Genomic DNA, 15329 nt, shown 5'->3' on the forward strand with positions numbered 1-15329 from the left:
CTCTTGGCACTGTGAGCTGAAGCAAAGAAATTTGATTATGACAGTTCTCCCAGTGGCAAAGTGCAGACCTGCAGAAACCAAGCGTTTAATTTCTTAGGGGGTTGGTCTCGTGGCTGACGTATTGGCTAACAGCAACACACACCATTCATGCTATTCTGCAGACACTTTATCATATGTGTACTGGTCTTCTCTGGGGAGAGAAGCATCAAAGATTACACCCTTGATTTAGAAAAAGATTACTTAATCTTGCTAAAATTCCTTGCATCATTGTATAATTTGTATATATATTGTATATATTGCTTGCCTCTGCCAGTATCACAATGTGTCCCTTCCTCCCTTCCTTCCTCCCTGCCTTCCTTCTTCCTTTATCATTAATCACAATCATATATTAATTCTTGTCCTCCTTTGCCACATTTTACGTTAGCATAGTAATTTATTTTCATGGTGACTTTATCTCCTGAATCAAAAGACGAGACTGCTAGTCTTGTGATCAGAATTTGTCCTCCTACACTGTAGCTCAGATTAAAATGAAAAAAACTAATATCCACAGACGGTGTAGGTATTACAGCAACCTGCTTCCTTTCTCTGTCAGGCAGAATGACAAAACTTAACAAAGCCATTAGCCTGGAATAGACAAGTTCTGAACAAAAAGGATTGGCAAATAGCACAATTTCACAGCAATTGAGTCAAGTTCCCATAACACCCCTGCAGACTAATTCCTCCAAAGAGTTTCTTATTCTCAAACACATTTACAATCGGTTTTGGGTTTGGTTGTTTGGGTTTTTTTTTGGTCTGCTACATGTAAAAAAAAAACCCCTAACCCCCACTTTCCTCCTCTCCTGGGAAGCACTGCTAACTATTGCCCACTGCTTCAGAAGGAAAAAGGAAGAACTCAGATGTGATATGGAAAGGGATGTGAAGCACTGGATATCGACTTGTGGTAGTTGGACCCATGCTGCAAGATGAAGTTATGCTCCCTTGAAGGTCAAATTCTAGTTTGAGCCTCTGTTTACTCTTAATGCTGCCCTTTGCCCTGCTGACGTTTATGACAGTCTTGGCACATCTGCCTTGACTCTGGGTGAGCAGGGTTACGCTGTCAGGGGCTTAGCCCCACTGCTGTCTTTACCATTTCCTAATGGCTGGTCTGTGCCTTTGGGCCACTGCCTTTCCTGGTAGCTCCTTCAAGGACAAAATTTCACAAGGCATTATTAAGAGCTGTACATAATATTAATCTATGAAATGTCTAAAGTTTTGCTTGAAAAAAAACTTTTAAGATAAATGTCTCGTGTGTGGGAAGAAACTGGTATAGGAACTTATTTTGCCTTGATATAATTTTCTGGATCTTCTCAAGGGGATGCTGTTATCTTTGCAAGTTTAAATTGGATGAGTAGTTCCCCACTGGCTTGCTGACTGACCTGTATTATTTATGCAGCACGAGAAAAAAAAGTTGTCAGCCTTGGCTTCTCTCAATTGGCGTAGCAGCTGGCCCTAGCTGTAGAGATAGAGTCCATTGCTCTGATGCTACCAGCCAGTTGCACTAGTTTGCTAAACTATAAGCTTAAGTGAGCAACTCCTACTCTGTTACACACACCTCCCCCCCCCCCCATCCCCCGCCCCAACATTGCATAACCACCACATGCAATGCAGAGAAACCCCTGGGGCTAGCTCATGTTCGTTTGTACTTTGTAGGTGTTGAAGACTAACCCAAAAGCACAAATGATGTCTGGGACCTGAAGTGTTGTTTCAAGGACCAGAGAGGAAAGCCACGGGGTTGACCCATCTACCATGTATATACAATCTCCTCCTTATCTGCTTGCCCACGGCAACGGACAGAAGAAGCGAGATGGGAGCTCAGATGAAAGGGATGACAGGTAGGACAGAGGATGTACACCTGAAATGCACAGCCTTATGAGGAGGGGCTGGACCCTCACACCTGCACATCAGCTGAGAACGTTTCCATCATGCTGCCAGCTCTAAGATGAAGCAAGTTTCCCTGGCTTGCAGTTTTTCTTCTGGTGCTCTGAACATTGCCAAAGAAATTGCAGAGCCATGATCATCTCCAGAGAATGGTTTGGTCCATTCCCTTCGTGCAAGCAGCCACCTCTTGTGTGCCTTGCTGCCCTCTTCCTTAACGGGGAATGGGCACTAGAAATGCTCCCTACTGCCAGAGCCAGCCTCTCACAGGCACAAGTCCTAGAGAAATTCCCACTACTCCTGCCTGCCTGCTGTACCTGCCAAAGGCAACGCGGGGTTGCTAGGTGTGAACAAGCACGGTGAGCAGAGGTGTGGGAACTGCTGCTGCCAGATCCCACTCTGCTGATTCATATCAGACTTGGTAAAAAAAAGGCATTACTCATCAATCAGACAAATCCCCAGGCTACTAATTGAGGAGAGAGTGAGCAGAGCAGGTTTTCTTCACAGCTGCTGCATGCACAGGCCTCCCCTTCAATATACAAAAAATATTTATAGGAGGAACACTGTGAACAGTGGTCATTTACACAGGAAAAACAGATCCCGCAGGCCATGGAGTGAGCTGCTCCATTGCAAACTCTCTCTGATCTTCCAAGCAACAAATTTTAACTATCCAGCTGGAAGCAGCTACCTAATGTGTGTAGAAAAGGAAAGGGAGCTGCAAGTGCCTAGGGAAGCTGTGAGGCAAGTGGCACTGAGGCAGCACTTACTTGGTTCCCTTTCTCTGGGTTTGTCACGTTTAGTGCCTGCTACCTTGTCCTGCTGTGTGAGGCTTTAGAGAGGAAAACCTGTTTAGTTAACGTTTTTTCCCAGCAGAATTTCTGAGAACTCCATTGAGGAAAGGTCTGCAGGCAGGAGAAACATGACTTCTTTTTTTTTAATTTGAAGGCTGTAAAGTTTTAGTCAAGGGACTGATGTTCTACTAGCTGGTGAAGGGGCTGATTAGCAAATTCAGAAGTCTTGTTTTCACTCATGCGAAAGAAAATCAGAGCAGCTGTCATTTGCTTTTAGCAGGGTCTCTGCCCTCAGGTTGGCATCCCACAGAGCATTCAAATTACTGTTGAGATATCTTTGGCATTTTGCAGTATTGTACGGCAGGGATGATAGGAGAGTGAGCAAGCTTCTGAGCTGTTACACACGCACGCACGCAGGTGTGTACTTTAAGCACTACGTGCTCCCAGCGCTTTGCAGCCCACAGCTGCCTGCTGTGTGCTGCCCGGCAGGGAGTGTAAGGGAGGAGTGCAGAATTGCAGCACATGGCATCCTTTGGTTTTCATTTTTAATCTCCAGAGCAAGACAAAGTAAGGATTTCCCCTTCCTCAAAATGTCTGATGTCTTCCTCTTATGGGATACATAGCCTAGAGGATTAAAGAAAGCCACGGAGATGTTCACTTTCTTCTGATGACACAAGTGTTGACACGTGTATTTGTTATTCTCTCATTTGCAGTCACTTCCTAGCTCCCACCAGATTCCAGCTGTCTTCTATAGGGATCAGGAATTTTTGGGAATGGGAGCTTTTTCCCCTTATTACAGTGCTTGAGAGGGTTGTCAACCATGGGTTTTATTTTTTTCCTCTGGAAGCTAAACAGCTTTTGGTGTCAGGTACTGTCCCTATTATTTTCTCTCCCAACTTTTGCACATTACCTAACCGTAGGCTTTGCCCATGGATCAGAGAGTACCACGCTGAGTGTTGGAAGCATGTTCAGAATTTCATCTCATCCATACCCTCCACTGTACAAGGTTTTAATTTATAACAGTGCTCCTGGTGGGAACTTGCTTCTTTTTTTCCTTCAAATTCTGTCCAGAAAACCTCAAATAGACTTATGTGTGAAGGAAGAAAAGGAATATGTAAGAGAAAACACTCCTTCCTCTCTGTCAGGTCCCTGATGAGTGTCTGTGTGTGCCTTCCATCAATGCTAACAACCCCTACATGAATAGCCCTTCACATACTTGACAGCTTGTACAAATGCAAACACATGACAATTCCTTTCCAGAGCCTGAGGAAGTATTGCTTCCTCTGTGCTGCGACTGAGTGTCATGAGACAGAGAATGAAATTACATCAGGCAGGCAAATTAAAGCCTTTTTTGATGGCTCTTTCAGAGGCTTGTGCACTGGTCTGCTAGGTCTCCTCTTGCAGGTTGCTCAAGCTATTAATTTCCCCAGGCAGTAGCAACACCAGGCCTCCTGTCTTCTCCAAAATAACTGCCCCGGTCATTTGGCTGGAGCGCTTGCATCCTTTCCTCCTAAAAGGCCATAGCAGAACCCTAGGCACAGTCTGATTTTAGGATGGGTTTGTGTTGACCCGTGCTGCTTGCAGGAGAGGGGAGGCTGGCATCAACCGAGGCTTCACTTTCACACTGTGTGGTAATAAGGTGACTGGCGCTGGGAAGGACATGGTATTTCTCAGTTGGAAAGTGTCTCTTCCACACACTTTGTGTCTGCAACAAACCCCTTTGTGATTATGTCTGTCACTACAGTCACTAGCTTGGCCATGCTGTCTTTTGGCAAGGAAATCCTAGCAGCTACCTGATGACTTTGTCCATGGGAATAAAGCTTTTCTCAAGCAAGAACAAGGATTTTTTTTTTCCCTTCAGTCCCTTTAGCTACTTTTTCAAAGTTTCCTTTACATCCTGGTGCCAGAGAAATGGGATGAGGAGTTAGCACAAGAACAAAACTAAGCTTCCGTTAAAGTACATGCCCAGAAAGTTGAAAACCTAGTATCTTAGGATCTAAACTTGCAAAAAAAGCAAATATTTTCTTCTTGGTCTTTCTGTATAGATGCTTTGGAAGTTTTCCCAGTTTATAATAATTATAGCAGCACCCAGCTCAAGCTGTAACTGAGGAAGATGCTTAAAGAGAGGGCTGATGAGCCACTCTTTAATGAATGCTACTTTCTAATGTTAAAGTTTTATAGTTTAACTTGACTTTGTTGATCTAACTATTCCTCCCTCTGCGGAGTTATAATCCCTGTAAGGCATATTTAACTTACCAGGATACGCAGTCTCTGTGAATTCAGAGAAGACTGTTTGCACTACTCTTGCACAATTTATGACTACTGCCATGGGCATGAATAGGTACAGGCAAGTATGACTTGGAATAGCAACCAAACAGCAAGCAGGATTGGAAGTTTCATGCTTGCAGCTCTTGTGAAGAATTACGAAAGTCAGTGGATATTATTATCTTACATTTTTTTAAGCAATAAAATACATCTAAATGGAGCATGCCAGCAAAAGAAGTAGCTTGTAGATACCCAAGCTGAGCTTTGATGGGAAAATTAAATAGTTTAATCTGTGAGGACCCATAAAATTACAGCTATTCCCTTACGCAGATAGTGTCTGTCTTACCTAGGCAATTTCATTAAAATCTAGAAAGCCTTCAAAGTTTAACCTGTCTAACTCTCACTGATTATGAGGGTGAAGATAACTGGGTTCCACACACTGATACAAATGTGGCCATCAGTGTTAAGAGCTCATCAGCAACTGCACTTGAATCCAGTAATGTCGGGAGGAAAAAGAAAGAAAAATGCGATCTATTAACAAACATACTGTGGCTAACAGCAGGCTCACAACTGACCAGCTGCAAATGCTTCTAAGCATCTCTCCAAGCAAAGTCATTAAACCATGGGTATAAATAATCTCAGGCCCAAAGTTTGTGAAGTGAACTAGTTCAGTACACTGTGATGTAGCATACAGTACATTGCCGGCTACTGTGTGTGCAAAGCCTTTGCTTGTTGTTCTTAGTACTTTCATTTCTGTGATTTGTTTGGAGACATGCCTCAGACTCACTTTTTACAGCTCCTCAGAGCAGAGACGGTTCAAGTGCCCTGTTAGCCCAGGCGCCTGCTGTGAAGACATGGATATGCTCTCTTTCCGAACCCTCCGAGGTGATGAAGTGAGCAGCCTCTGCACCTGCATGTATTGGACATGGAAGGCAACTTCAGGTGACCCTTTCACTGTTTTGTCCAGCAGCAAGTTCGGAAAAACAGCTCATTTCCTCTGCCCTCTTTTCCCCCTTTTTCAGACTTTGCCAGTATGTTATGGAGGAACTAGACTGGGAGACGCATTTGCTCAAAGTAATAGGTACAAAGCCAGATGTAACTCATGTGGCTTAGGAACAGGAGGCCATGTGTAGACTCCAAGTTGTTCACAGCTGATGACCACACTTCACTCTGCAGGCAGGGGACCAGCCCTGTGGGTTTTGAGACCTTTCTCACTGGGAGAGTGCAGTCATAGAGGAATGGGAAGTACATGCCGCACGCAGAGTTACACAGGCCTTTTTTGAATGCAGCACCAAGAACAGAAGTGTGCTCTTTAACCTTGCTTTGTTGCCATTTCACAGCTCTGCTGGCAATGCTTTAAATTCCGTTTTTGCATAGGATACCTTTGAGCAGTGACTTGTCATTCCAAATGAGTTTTATGTTCCTTTACAAATCTCATGATTTTAAGAGCAAACTCAGTTGTTGCTTTTGAAGAAAATACCTCTAAAACCTTCCATATGTCAAATATGTGCAGTTTAGTCTAGGTGACCCTGCTCTGGCAGGGGGTTTGGGCTAGATGATCTTTTGAGGTCCCTTCCAATTCCTAATGTGTGATTCATATATGAGACTTTGTAGCTAATATATTGGCATTTCCATATATAAATGTACACATACTTTTGATGAGTTTTCTGGATTTCTGCAGAATCTGAGCAGTAAAGTTAGCTCCTGGCGCTTCTTACACAGAGGAGGATGAGAAAGTAACAAAAAAAAAAAATTAGAAAAAACATCCAGCTATGTGCAGTTAAGAGTGTCTGCTAGACACTCCTTGTACAGTTTGGGCTTACTGACACTGTGCCCATTTGAAGTCCAGCACTTTAAAAGACAGGGGACCTCTCCCCATCGAGGAGTGATGTGTGTCAGCAGCCGGAGAGGCTGGCACTGGCGCTGCTCAGCCTCTCCTGAGTGGGTGGCTCTGGCTGTGCCAATGTACAGTACCAGAGATGCCTCAGCACAGTCTGGTGTTCCAAGCTGTGACTGAGACTTTCAGTGGTCGGATGTGCTGCATCTGCAGTTATAAAAAGGCAGGCTTAGGAAAGACTGTCTGGGTAATGACAATAAATATTTGTCCTCTTCCAAACACCAGCAAGATGGGGTTTTTCTTTTTTTTTTTACACCTGAAGTTGTTTAATTCTTTCAGTAATTTGGTGGTTTTATTTCCTAGAGTGCGAGCCCCCTCAAGCTCATTAGCATTGCTCTGCTGAGAGGGGTGGAAGGGAAAGGAGCCTTTTTCTTACACAGTTTTTGATGGTTCCTTCACTAGATGCTCCCCCTTGGCATACGACACTGGAGACAGAGGTGTCTGTTTCGGAGGCTCCTGTGCAGTGTTTCCTTTCTGTGCTTTCTCTCTCTGATCCATGCCATTTCGTGTATGTGACAGCCTCTGGCTGTCAAACAGGACCTGCCACTGGCAGTCTTGCTACTCTCTGGGACAGTACAGAGCTTTAACACAGCATTATCACAGCAGCCACCTCCTTCACTGTTACAAATGGGTAATTTCTTCTGCTCAGAGCAAAGCCCTTCTCTTCACACACCTGTGCACCCAGAGACATCACATCTTGCAGTGGCACAGCATGAAACCAGTAATATTTTCTCAAGGCAGCACAAGAGGCGAGGAGTCCCTGGGTGCTAGAGTGGTACCTGCCTACTGCACGTCGCCCACCACCTCCTACAAGAGCAGCTGTAAGCAATTCAGCAACGGAAGGCTGCAGCTGCTCACAGCTTCAGGGAAGAAAGCAACCCAGTGCCAAGGCTGTGTGAGTTCTTGGTCGTTGTCCATCAGGAATTTCTCCCACGGAGTGAGCCAGGTGTTCCCAGCCTCTGTAGGCACATCCGTACGAGCCACCAACGTTACACACCGCACGCGATGATCCTGGCCAACTGCCACGTCTTGTTTCAAGCATCCTTCTTTGGCTTGAAGGAACTGGTTTTCCCTGATTTAATTAAAGACGTCTAGGATCAAGCAGAGAAAAAAATCACCTCAAAGGTGTCACCTTCAAGAGACATGTTGCACAGGAGCAGATAGTCCGGAAGTTTGTTCCATGGATTTAGTCATAGTTAAAAATCTTTAACCCACACATTGCCTCTTACAGCTTCACTCTCTCTGCATGTGTGGGCTGAAGTCCTACCAAGAGCAGCCCACAAACCAGCCCTCGTGGTCAGCCCAGTGGTTGGGTCTTCTTCAGGCCCCCTGGGACCACCAGAGTTCCCCCTCTGCGGGGCAGTTGCTGCCCACAGATGGGGTTAGGGACAACCTAGGACAGGTATTTCTCACACAATACATCTCCTGCAGCCATGATCTCTCTCAGTTTATCTTACTGTGGCTCCAGGCCCCATACTTGCATCACGCTGGTTGCCAGATACGGGGTGAGAGAAGTGAAGCTTACCTGGGCCTTGTAAAAACTCTACCTGAAGCAACAGTTATATGAGCTATGCTTGAAGTCATATAATGTCCTTCCAACCTAAACCTCTACAGGCATCAGTAGTCATGAATTAAACTCCAAAACAGCACAGAGTTGCATTTGTGAAATGTATAACGCTCTTCAGTGGTAACAACCCTGAACTGCTTTTATCTCCCTAGACTTGTCCTCTCTTACACAACAGGAAAGATGTTCCCAAGAAAACAGCACCCCCGCCAAAAGCTGTGACCTTACCTATCGTATGGATAGATACCTTGAATGGTCACGAGCCTACATTTGCTCAGTTTATCTTGTGCAGATAAAGCCATGTCGAATGAAAAGCTTTAGTGAGAACGTGGAAGATGTGAACAGTAGTCTTTGTTAACTGCGTTTAGCCATGTGTCTAATGAATGCTTTGGAAAAAGGCTGAAGTGCCCTCAGCAGTTCCAACACCGCCATTTGGGTGTAAGTGCCAACATTATACTGACCAAACCTGGGATCCCCCATATTTTTAGTAAAATTTAAAAAGTACTGACCAAAACAAATCCTTTATGTGTGACCTTTAAGGTTCTTATAGCAAGAACTAAATTATCCTATATAGCACAATCCAGAATTGATATTGTCTACTATTGTTTCCTTTATTAGAACTTCGCTACTCCTGTTTCTATACACAATAAGCCACATGGCTAATTTTTTACAGGTATGTCTAAATTTCTGTATCATTTGACATTGCAGCTGGTGCAGTTGGTGTTGGTACTTCATTAAGGTACTTGCGTGGAAACGCGGTGTTTCTGTTAACGGTGGATGGCGTGAACATCCCTGAAGTGGCATGATCTGAACAGCTGACACCATGCTGCAATTTCATTTCTATCGGAGGGGCAAAGCTGGTTGCAGAGAGACTTTGTGTGAATTTCTTCATAATCTGACCCGTGGGTTGGTGGAGGTGCTGGCGGTGGCTGGGTGGCAGCTGCTGAGGCGCATTGCTGGGGTGTGAAGAGTTGCAGTGAACAGAGTGACAAAAACGATTTAAGTGATGAATTGCAAATAGGATTCAAGCAACTGTAGCTGGTGATAGTAGGATGGGGGCTGCAGCTGGTACTCCCACAGGTAGATGGAAAAGTCCTCATCCATGGCTAGCCCGGGGCATCTCAGCAACAAGAACAAATCTGTTGAACAAGGCAGTGGAACTTTGCCTGGGCTGAAGAGGCAAACCGTCAAAACCCATGAAGAAGCAGAGCCCAGAGCTGCCTTCATCAACAGAGAAAAGCCGAAGAGTGGTGCAGGTAAGAGAGGCAAGACAGAGCACCATGCCCTAGCAGACCTCATCTGGCTTAACCCATCGTCGCCAGATCAGTGATTTAGGCAATGCAGACTACTCCTTTGCTGTGAAAGGCGTTACAAGTAACTCCTTTTAAGCCTCTTCTGGTGAGCTTGTGACAGAGCAGCGGCAAGGATTTGCTCCCTGCCAAGCCCTCTGGCCTTTGAAGGGCGGGAAGATGGCAGGGTAGGCAGGGCTGAAGGCATTCATGTGGGTTTTTCCAGGTAGGATTTTGTGGGCACACCACTCTGAGGGAGCACAGAGAGCACGAAGTTCTTGCAGGAGGACAGGTGAAGAATGTTTATTCAGACTTTTCACATCAATGGTGTGGCAAAGCCTCAAGAAACTCCTTGGCCAAGCCCAGCATCACTGTGAAATCTATTTGCTTGCATGGACTTACTGGAAGCTTTGTGGAACAGTTCAGCTTTGTCTTGGAGGCAATTGCCACGCACAAGGGATGAAGCATAGTTGAAAGTGAGAGGCTGTGCTGTGCTCCCAGACAAGGAGGCAGGAGAGCAGCAACTATGGACCCACAGCTCTCCTCTGCTGTGGCTGGGTTCCTGTATGGGGTCAGCTTCAATCGTTTGTGCCTGGCATCTGCTCTGTCTGGGCCAAAAAACATTTCTTCTTGCCAGGATGGCAACAGAGTGCTGCTAGAACCACACAGTGATGGACACCTGCCTGGCCACACCATGCTGAAAGGAAATTTCTCTTCTCCTTATACCTTCTTTCTGGGTAAGTGTGTTGGGTTTGTGTGGCCAGGTTTTGGTAGCGTGGAAGCTACGAGGGTGGCTTTTGCGAGAAGCTGCTAGAAGCTTCCCGCATGTCCAGTAGAGACAATGCCAGCCAGCTCCAAGACAGACATGCTGCTGGTCAAGGATGAGCCCATCAGTGATGGTGGTAGTGCCTCTGGGGTAAGAGTTTATAAGGGGGGAAACAGCAGCTGCAGCTGGAGACAAGTGAGACCAACAACGCTGCAGACACCAAGGTCAGTGAAGAAGGGCAGGGAGGAGGCGCTCCAGGTGTCAGAGCAGAGATGCCCCTGCAGCCTGTGCAGAAGACCATGGTGGAGCAGGCTGTCCCTCTGCAGCCCATGGAGGATGAAGGTGGAGAAGAGTTCTCACCTGCAGGCCATGGAGGACCCCACACCGGAGTAGGTTGAGACACATGAAGGAGGCTGTGACCCGGTGGCCAGACAATGGTGGAGCAAGCTCCTGGCAGGACCCACAGCCCATGGAGAGATCCCACATTGGAGCAGGGGAAGAGTGTGAGAAGTGCTCTCCCTAAGGAGGGAGGAGCAGCTGAGATAGTGCATAATGAACTGATCACAGCCCCCATTCCCTGTGCACCTGTGCCAGTGGCGGGGGCTGGGGGGGAGATAGAGAAATTAGGAGTTGAAGTTAAGTCTCAGAAGAAGGGGGGGTGAGAGGAGGTGGGTTGGTTTTATTTCTCATTAATCCACTCTGATTTGATTGGTAAAAAAATAAACTAATTTCCCCAAGTCTCGTTTACCTTTGATGGTAATTGGTGAGGGACCCTTCCCTGTCCTTACCTCCACCCATGCATGAGCTTTGTGTTACATCTTCTCTCCTCTACCCAGCTGAGGAGAGCAGCGACAGAGCGGCTTTGGTGGGCACTTGGCCTCCAGCCAGGTAAGTGGCACAGTGAGTAACAACCTACATTTGGTGGGACGTCAAGACGACCACTTCTGTTTGGGACTTTCAGCACAAGGTCATTGCAAGTCACGGCAGTTTGACGGAGGAAGCTAGAAAGGTGAGCTCATTGCAGCTTGGGGTATAAAGGGTGATGGTCCCTACCCAGAGCCTTGCCGAAGGTACTGGCAGACTGTAGTATGTCCACCAGACCTGTGCCTCTGCTTTCCACAGAATCTTAATAAAAGCAAGATTTGCATGCTCAACTCTGCTCCTACCTCCAAGCTAGCTGTTAGTCTTCAGCCTTGGTCATAGGGAGCTGTCGGGAACATAGAGAGGTGGGTAGTGGAAACAAGGAAATGCAGCTTCTGCCATCAGCCTGAATCAGTCTTTCACAGCTCACATCCTGCCTTTTTCTCCCCAGTTACCCCTAGAGTTCTTCCCAACAGCAGAGTTGCACCTACCTTGGAAACCCCTCTGCTTTGCCACATTTATGCTTCCACTCTCCCTGGGATCATATGGAGGATGGTGGGTAGCACTTCCCAGTCTGTATATCCAATCCCTGCTGCTCCACATCCAGTTTGCTCCTCGGGTTACTGGGGTCTCTCAGCCCCATGCATGGCCATTGTGGGCTTCCCATCATGGCCATCTACTTTGGGAGCAGTTGCACAGTGCTGGCTGTGCTCAATGGAGAGTGCCATTGTGTTTGCACGGTCCCCCTGCTCAGAAGGTATCATGATGGACAGGGAATTTGTTTCTTACCAAGTATGTAGACATTAGGATGTCCAAAGTGTGAGCATGTAGAACCAGGACATTCAAGCACTGATTCTCTCTATGACAGGCACTCACATCATACAGATGCACGTGTGCACATACACACACAGGAAAATGCCCAGCAATGCTTCCATGTGGTACACAGAAAATACGAACTTGTTAAGAGATTTGCTGGGAAGTAAAACAGTAGCCACGTTGTAGTCTCATAGCTGGAGAACAGCTTCTCTTTCAATAGCTGGAACTGGTGGCAGTATAGAGAATTAAATGGATGTTACAGATTAATAAAACACAGAGACAGATTTTATTTTGAACCAAAAGTTAAAATTTTATTTGGAATATCAATATACCCCAAAAAATAAAAATAAAAACTTCATTTTATGTAGTGAAATAGCCATTTGAAAATGGTAAAATAAAGATATTTCTCATACTATTCTCTCCTAGTTATTGTACACATATTTAAGGTTGTTTTCTTCTGAATATAAAGCTAGCTTGAGCTTTGAGGCTCCAAGAAGCCTAAAGCATGTAGTGGCTCTTTTGAGAAAGCAGCTAAGTCAATCAGAGCTGTGTTTTTTCAGCAGACAAGCCAGTTTGAAGCTGTCCAGTACTGGACAGAAGTGAGACTTCCCAGGAAGGTCACCGTTTCAGGGGAGTATTCTTTCATACCCATAGGGAAAATACACTCTAACCCCACTTCATGCAGCATTTTGTTGAGCTTTATGATGTACTGGGGGAGGACCCTGGTTCCCCTTGGCTGTCGCGTTCTTGCACAGATCCAATCCTACTCGTGTTGGTGTAGTTGGTTTAATTTAAGAAATCAAATCCTACCCTGCAGTGTTTGCTCTGTTAGAAATTAGGTCTGTAACAAGGCACTGATCCTGCCTTTACTCCTGTAAGCAGGAGGTTTCTGTGCCCATGGAAAGCTCTACTGACCGCAATGGGGCATTTATGGCCGCAGGATCAGGGACTTGTCAATTAGCTTGCTTGTAATAAAATAAACAGAATGGGAAATGTATTGAAATAAACCAGTAGAAACCCACTGATAATCCGAGCGGCAGTTCTTCCCTTTTAGAGACTCACTGCCGCTAGGCTGGAAAATATGGCTAAGGACAGGGCCTGAGTGATGCTCCAAGCAGTTCACGTCACCAGTAAGTAAACAGAAGGGGATTTAAGTCTTGCATCATCCACTGCAACCGGGCAGCAGCAGACTGAAGCAAAGCTCATTGAAGGGACTGGTCATCTCACTGAGAATCTCACTCTCAGTAGGCATTGGACCGAGTCCTGAACTGCTTCAGCAGTATGGTCTGCAATTTGCTTTGAACACTTCCTTGACCAAAGGCATTTTTGTTACTTAAATTATGTCTGTATTTATGATTTGCATATAACCATATTACATTTCTCTTACTGGTTCTGAAGTACAGGATAGACTACAGCTACTAGAGATACTACTGCACTAATAGGTTGTATCTGGCACTGCTCACAGAGGCTGCTGTTTCATGTCACAGTAATTGCTGTGTTACGTTCTTTGTTGACTGAAAACCACCTGAATATTGATCCCTGAGGTACCACTGCTCTCAACACTGTCAAGGTTTTTACTTTCAGGAGAGAAAACTGAAACACACCCAGGCCTTGAAGTTCACAAGCTGTTGGACCATGGATGTTCCTCCAAACAAATCTACAGACCCACACTGGCATTTGGAGACCCACCTCACACAAGCTTTATTCCACCAGCCACCCTGCCCTAGATGCCTGGCACTATGCAGTCCACCCTTCTCCCGCTTTGCCTTCATCTTGGGAAGGAGTGAGCGTTCAGCCTGGAAATCCCTTCTCCTGGGATATGGAATAGGTCTTCTCCCTCCTTGTCTCTCCTGCAACTTTATTGATGCAGCTTGGCTCTTTCAATTAATTACTTTGGCCCTTATCTTGTAAGGAAAAGGTTGTATCTGTTTACTGTGAGATTCTGGTGAGAGGTCTATTTTGGAGCTGGCCATTCATAGTTGGGCATTATCAGCGAACTCAGATGTAAATCATTTGTGACTCCATGTTACAGGAGGTCTCTAAGCACAAGGGGTTTCCTTCTCATCACAGGCACAATTTAAAGAGGCTGCAGAATTGTCCGAGTTTTTGTTCTTCCACTAACTAATTAGAACTATTTTCCTTGAAGCACTCCCTACACAGAAGTAGTGTTTAGGAAGACCTGAATTCTGCTTGCAGCTGCCTAGGCTGGTTTGCCTTTCCGGTTTTATTTCAGTGGATTAATGTATCAAAACACCGTACTTGGACCCTGGCACACTGTCCTTATCACCAGCATAACTTTCCTGACTTAGTGAATCCCCTAACAGCATTCCCAGCATCTGAGGTGGCTGCCACAGGTCCAATAACACTTAGGAACTTACATAAAGTTTGAGTTCCCCATGGTGTGTGTGAATGCAGCAGAATTACAGCTTTATTTAAAATAATAAGGGAAAAAAAGGGTTCTGGTAAAGAAATTTGAAAGTGTGACCCCCAAGGCTCAAACCAAGGGGAATAAACAGGATCCAATTAGCCGTGTTTGTATCTTGTGGTTCGTAGGCTGGAACAGCTGGAGTATTTTTGAGGTGTCCTTGCATTAGGGTTGACTGGCTCAGTGTTTAAGTACACCCAAGTGGGTTAAATGTGATGGCTAAATATTATGTGTGCCTTTTTGGAGGGGAAAAATAAACCAAGTAAGAAAACCAGCCTATGTTTGGTTTGGTCTTATCCTCAATTTCTTTAATGCCAGTTACCACACTTGACTCCAGTAGAAAACCTCAGAGGGAGAGCCCAATGATACAATGTGAGAGGGCTACAAGACCTGTGCAAATGCAGGCATGATGTGTCATCTCCTGAGGCCAACGGCAGCATGATGGTAAATGAACCCTAATTTACCACTGTCCCTCGTGTGCCTGTCCTTGCTTCCCCCTCCCTACTCATACACTTGCCTGCAGCCTCTTCACCTGCCAGGACACCCACTGAATTCAGCGCCGAGCTCCCGCTGCACGCCTGGCGTACACCAGCACTGCCTTTTGAGCTTGCTTGAGCCGCTTTCCACACTGGAGCCACTTCCCAGGCAGTAAGGAAGGTGACCCTCACCTGTCCGGCCCCACACAGCGGGGCAGTGGGCATGTCGGAAGCAAGCACTGGGAACAGTGTGAATGTACCTCTG

The sequence above is a fragment of the Gallinula chloropus genome (genome assembly GCF_964237585.1).
Source record: "Gallinula chloropus genome assembly, chromosome: 4".
Classification (NCBI taxonomy): Eukaryota; Metazoa; Chordata; class Aves; order Gruiformes; family Rallidae; genus Gallinula; species Gallinula chloropus.